The 6478-nt window shown below is 37.7% G+C and overlaps 1 long non-coding RNA gene across 1 annotated transcript; it reads right to left on the bottom strand.

The window, feature by feature from the left end:
- Nucleotides 1-4583: 4583 nt before the first annotated feature.
- Nucleotides 4584-6259, bottom strand: LOC139709642 (uncharacterized). The gene is made up of 3 exons (XR_011709413.1): nucleotides 5934-6259; nucleotides 5330-5474; nucleotides 4584-4625 (listed from the first exon to the last, which is right to left on the bottom strand). It is a non-coding gene; the product is annotated as an uncharacterized lncRNA (long non-coding RNA).
- Between the last annotated feature and the right edge of the window lie 219 nt (nucleotides 6260-6478).

The raw sequence follows: 6478 nt of genomic DNA, 5'->3' as shown, positions 1-6478 counted from the left end.
TTCACGACATTTGCAACAACTGCACAATGTGTAGGACCTGTATCAAGGTGCAGCTTTAGAGAAGACGGTTCAAATTTTATTCTTGTGTGAACTAATTTTTTTTTCTTTGCTCTATTTTTTTCTTGTCTGAATAAAGTACATTTGTCTTCAACACGATCGAAATCGAGTGTTATGTCTTAATATTACACACACAACCTAAATTGGTAGGCAGGACTAATAAGAAGCTAGTCCAGATGGTGTCACCCTGGACTAGTGTTATTCTAGTAATGCTAGCTTGACTTGCTTATTGGACTACCGTGAAGTTAGTAATGACTACTGGACTTGGTAAGCCAAGGCAAGTAATGACTTCTGGACTTGCATAATGCTAGTCATGATGTTAGTTAACACTGCTGGACTAGGGAAATCAAGCTAGTAATGAGCATAAAACTACTCATCATGTTAGTAGTGATTGCTGGACTAGTTAGGCAAAAGATAGTCAAAGAGTGCTGGACTAGCACAAAGCTAGTCATGTCTGCTGAACTAAGTTACTAGCTTTGGATTTCCATGCTAGTCATGACTGCTGGACTAGCATGAGACTTGTAATGGATGCTGGACTATGCTGAGTAAGGCTAGTCATTGCTTCTTGACTAGAAAACGACTAGCTTTAAACTAGTGTAGATGGTGTCAAGTTACACTAACATAGAGCTAGTACAAACAGCTAGACTAGCTTATTGCTGGTCTGGCCCTTTTGACTAGCTTTCACCAAACCTAGTGCAGCATGCGTGACAAGCGAAAGCTAGTCAAGGTCTCGGAGATGAATCTGAAATGAAATTACATGTATGCAGATAATGTAACTGTGAAGAAAATACATTAAAACAAAAGCAATAATATCAGGTTAAAAATCTCAAATTTTATTCATCCAACGAATGCAGCAAATTAATGTAGACATCATGAATATCACAAATGAATCTTACATAATTGAAAAGAAATTGAATTGCAGCATTGAATAAACAAATGAATATACAGGGTTACATAAAAACACTCAATGCACAATGGGAAGCATGAAATAAATCAAGAGTCAAGCTCTACAACTGCATATCTCCTTATATACAACATTTATATAAAATTGAACCCGTAAATGGCCATGTGTTGTGAACTTGCAACCCAAAAGGGTGGACCAAAAAGAAAAAAATTATGTTATGATTCATTGTTATATGAGCTCATTAAGCACATGAAATTGTGACACGGCAAGTGATAGAATAAAAAAACCATGAAGGTGCGGGGGAGGTGAGGGGGAGAGGGGAGAGAAACGGTACACATAAAGTCTATGGGAGCGATTTTTTTTTAATTATGTGAATAACTTTGCCATACTAGGAACTAGGCAGTTGATTTTGGTTTTATCTTACAGCTAGGACAGGTATAATAATCCAACTCCAAATGCATTATAAATTTCTCAATGATAATTATCTCAAATCAAGTCACAAAAGCTTTAATCATATGACCAAGTCAACTTAACACTATGAGAGCAAATTTATTATAATTCATAATTTTGGTATAATATGGGCTACAAACTTGATTTGAGTCTTTCTCATCCTTCTCATTATTTCAGCTTCATAACGCATGTTTTATTGTACAGTGTATTAGGAACTATAAATTATATGTGGCTATACAACTCGAAATCTGTGTCAAGGAGTAGCCGCAAGGCAAAGTCTGAAACTAAAGCAGAAATTCATTCCCAAGGATTGTGTACTAAATGTACAGTACATGTATTTTGGAATTTAATTAGAGAAATCTGACTCTGGTTGCTTTCTTACAAATGATTATAACATAGGCATATAGTAGTAACTCATTGAGATAATGTGTGGATTCCTATACAATTTCGTTATAACAGAGTATATTTCATAAACTTTCACACACAAACACATTACTGTCCATAAGAATAAGATGTAATGAGGCTTGCAGTGATGTAACATCCAATACAAATGTAGGTACATGTGATGTATTAATCTGATCTAAAAATACAACAAACGGAACAAATTCTCTAAAACTTTCAGATTTTGACTTTCTTTTTATATCATGCCATTTTGTACAGAAAGGATGCATTTCTGAAGGTGGTATCAAGGTATGAAATCAGACTAGTACAAGACCGATGTTAGTACACAAAACAGTCTGTCCAAAGGGGTTTTCCGAGGTATTGTCATGAACAACATTTCATGAATATTCTTTATCTTTAAGGTATCTACTTAAAACGTATCTTGACTGTAATGCTTTCGGGTCTGGAGAGCAAGATTTTTTTTCCTCTCTTGGGGGCCCTATCCTCTGCCCCCCCCCCCCCCGAGCTCTAAGGAGGTTATCATAGGTATTGAGGCATTGTCATGAACGTATATTCTTCACCTATAAAGATATCCACATACACCATATCTTGCCTATAATGCTTTTGGATCTGGAGCACAAAAGTTTCTCCCATCTTCCCTTGCCCCCCCCCCACCCCCCCCCCCCACCCCCCCCCCCCCTCGACCACATGCTCAACATGAACAACCTTGGGACCCTACCCACTAAGGATGATCCCAACCAAGTTTGACTGAAATCTGGACTCCGGTTTGAAGAAGATGGACATGTGTTTTTTCCCCTTGGCCCCCACCACCGAAACTTGGGTCTTTCCATGAACAAACTATGTTCTTTATAGGTACACAAATAGATCTACAAATAACATATTAACTGCATTGTTTTGGGTCTGGAGAAGAAGATTTTAAAAGATTACCCCCTTTTTCCCCTTGGGGCCGTCCCCCTGGGCCACATGCTCCACATGAACAACTTTTGGTCCCTACCCCCTAAGAATGATCCCCACCAAGTTTGGTTGATATCCGCCCACCAGTTCTTGAGAAGAAGATGAAAATGTAAAAGTCTATGCACGACACATGACGAACAAAAAGCGATCGATCGCAATAGCTCACTCAAGCCTTTGGCTCAGTTGAGTTTAAAATAGACACAATGAACATTACCCACTTCACTAGCAGTTGTTAAGACCACATTTTGAAAACAGTACAGGGATCGACCAGTCTCTGTCCTAAAAATAGATCAATTTTTTTTTTCACCAGAAAGCCAGTTTCTGACTAAAGGCAGTTTATTGTGTTACTGATATTTGATCATCTAATATTCAAATTAAATATCAACTAGCACTAATTGACAAAAAACTTCTTCAAATGGGAGCAATTTGAAACAGTTAACCAAAATAAACTAACAATTATACCTCTGAATGACCTTGTTTTTTGACTTTTGAGGCTTTGACCCTGTCATGTGACTTCAAAGTGTGTCATAAGGGGAAAGTTACCATAGTGCACCTATTATCCAAGTTTGGTTATGATTGAAGTTCAAAAAAGTTACTGAAACTGTAACAGATGGACGCATGGAAGGAAGCATGGATGAACATACAGAATTTGGATCGTTATGTGTCATCACAATATTTGGTGAATACTGCCAGTTGTTTGGGAAAATAAAATCTTCCCTATAATAAGGTTGTTTTCAGGGCAGCTTGAAGTTTCAAAACAAACTCTTTTCATCGACGAACCCTGTTCTACTTTTAGTGTTGAAGTGCTGCAGTACGTCCTGGTAACAGCTTCATGTTCAACTACAGATGAGCCTGATGAGGCTGACTCTTCAACAAGAATGTAAGTTCCAACTTCAGAGGAGCATTAATTTTAATGTATCTCAAAAGAGGAAAAAGCAAGGATATGTACGTAGGCCTATACACCGATGGTAGCTGTCTCTTCTCGTTGGGCTTCTAATCTAACGTTGGAATTGTGTTCAGTCAGGGGCTTGGTGGGAGCTGCAACTACTCTCTCTCTGCCTGAGTTGATGAGTGGTGTCATAGCTCCTCAAGGTCTCCAAACGATACTCAATGAATCCTGAGATCCTTGTCATACAGGTACTCCTGAAACATAAGAATGCATTGTAGGTCAAAGCTTTTTCTCGAGTCTCAACAAATTTCACTTTGGCACAGAGTTGACTATAACTGATGAAGATCTGATAGCAGTAGAAATACATGTAGTGGCATTCTTATGGAAGAAAACGAGAATAGGTTTATAATAAATGAACGGCGCAACTGGCATGTTGGAGCTTACGTTACATTACGTTACGTTGGAGTTTACGTACATCCAACCTAAGTCATGGAATCAGACCAATCTGCACACAAAATTTATTAGACATCTATGAACCAAAAGCCCCCACATTGCCTGTATATTTGCCCAATGATTTAATTAAGACATAGATGCAATTAATTTCCCTGTAAAGGCCCTTTTTTTTTGGGGGGGGGGGGGGGGGGCTCATGACCATATCCTGAACAACTTTGGGTCCTTGCCCCCTAACTAAACAAGGATGATCAACTCCTAGTATGGTTGAATTCTGTCCACTATCTCTGGAGAAAAGTTGAAAATGTTCAAGTTTTTGCAAGCTAGATGAATAAGATACAATATACCATGTATGTCACTTAAGCTTTCTGCTAAAGAGGGCTAAAAAGTTGTAGATCACATAAACTTATGAGTATAAACTTACATATCCTTGTGCACCTTGTGTGGTGTCTCACAAAGTGGGGTATTGCATCGTAACTGCCTTGGCTTCAACGCGTCTTTTGCTCACTACTTGGGTATCTGAATTTAAAAAGGAAGCAAGAAGAATGTTAATCATATTCTACGAAGCAAATTTATAACATCAAAAAATTGACCCTCACTTCAATCTTTTAAGGGGCTGAACTATTTTCATGTTTTTTTTCTTGGCATTAATTTCTATTGCTATTCAGTACCGCTGTTTCAAGTACATTTATTCATGTGCTTCTTACACCAAATATCAGTTAATACAAATGAAAATTTCATACAGATGGGTTAAGTGTGGATGTGCACAGTTAGTAGAAAAATACAAGATGTGATTATCCATCGAACTTTATGGCAAATCAATTTCCATTTTTTTTATTCATCATTATTATAATTATATCATAAGTATTAGGACTATTATCATTTACATGTGGCCCAATGGGGCTACCAAGAAAATAAGTCAGCGCGGAGTCTTGTAGGTACACTCTGTTTACATGTTTCATACAAGTATATCAGTCTTTATTTTTAAATCTATAACCATCACTTCATTTACCACGCTATACTTACCGGTCCCTTCATTTTTTTTTTTTTTTTTTTTGGGGGGGGGGGGGCACATTTTAGTCTGTTATTCTCTATATTTGAGAAGACAAAAACAAAAGTGAACAGGCAAATTAAATGGTGCTATATTGCATGGAAATGTATAGTACAAGACATGACAATGGGCAACTGGTTTTCCAGACCAGTATTCAAACAATTGAACTTACGCTGTACAGTTTTCTGCTTCCATTATCAACAAGAAATATGCTACGATGATCTGGATAAGCAGGTGTCTCCTTGGAGCAGTCAGAACTCCTTCCATCAGCTATTGAAGTATCTCCTCCCCCTTGGAGTGATGTGTGTGTTGAATTCCTGGGCAAATAAGTAAAATTTAGAGGTTTTACAAATCATACAAATTATGGCATGAGGATAATAGGTCCCTCCAATTTACATTATAAACTTGAAGTGCAAAATCATTTAATATACATATTTGCCATAAGCAACGTTCAGCTCTACTTACACAACTCAAGACTGACCATAACATGGTTTTCACTTCTGTCGATACAGCAAGTACACATTTTTCTTAAATACGAGTACTAACCTCTCAAGGCTTTCATTTTCAGAGAGAAGGACAGCTCTAAAACTGCTCCATGAAGAATAATTAATACTTGAAAATCATTTCTTCAAACAAAACAAAACCAACAAAGCTTTCAGTCTCTTAATGTAGCCTCTTTTGTAATTACTGAGACTCTAGAATGTAAAATAAATGTGAATCAATTTCAAATTAGTCTCCCTTCATTAATCATCGTGGAAAACAACAGAATAGCTTACAGCAGGGTTAGTGCAATGGAAGTCCATATCTCAGAGGCTCCTTCGCTGATGTTGGCCCGGTGTTTCCAGCATTCGTCAACCCTGCATTCAATGGCTAGTCGTTGGCCACATCTGTTACATGTACTTCTTCAATCTGGTGATCTGCACCCTCGTGGTGTGACAGAGACTGTACAGCTATCAATCTGTCTTCGTTCTCCAAATGATGACCCCTATACCGAGTTCCTTTAAATCACCATCACTCCCGAAGAACTGTCATGTTACGTCTTTTTATCTGGAGGAAAGCATGAAAACACAATGTTCAGAAATAGATTTAGAACTCATCTCCACAAGACAATATGCAGTTCCGTTTTGTCCACACAAATAATAAGTGTGCATCAATAGAAAAGCTAGTAATTACTTTTTAGCTACATCGATCAGCATATTTAGAAAGACCCAAAGATGATCTCTGCCAAATTTCAATGCCTAAGGTCACCTGTAACTTTCATAAAAAACAATGTTCAAATATAGTACCCGTTGTCGTCTGCTAAAAGGGGGATCGATCTCCA

The sequence above is a fragment of the Diadema antillarum genome, unplaced genomic scaffold, assembly GCF_040938485.1.
Source record: "Diadema antillarum isolate AM-2024a unplaced genomic scaffold, OU_Dant_1.0 seq00001455_RagTag, whole genome shotgun sequence".
NCBI lineage: Eukaryota > Metazoa > Echinodermata > Echinoidea > Diadematoida > Diadematidae > Diadema > Diadema antillarum.
Note: the sequence above shows the minus strand (reverse complement) of the source record. Positions and strands in the feature narration are given on the sequence as shown.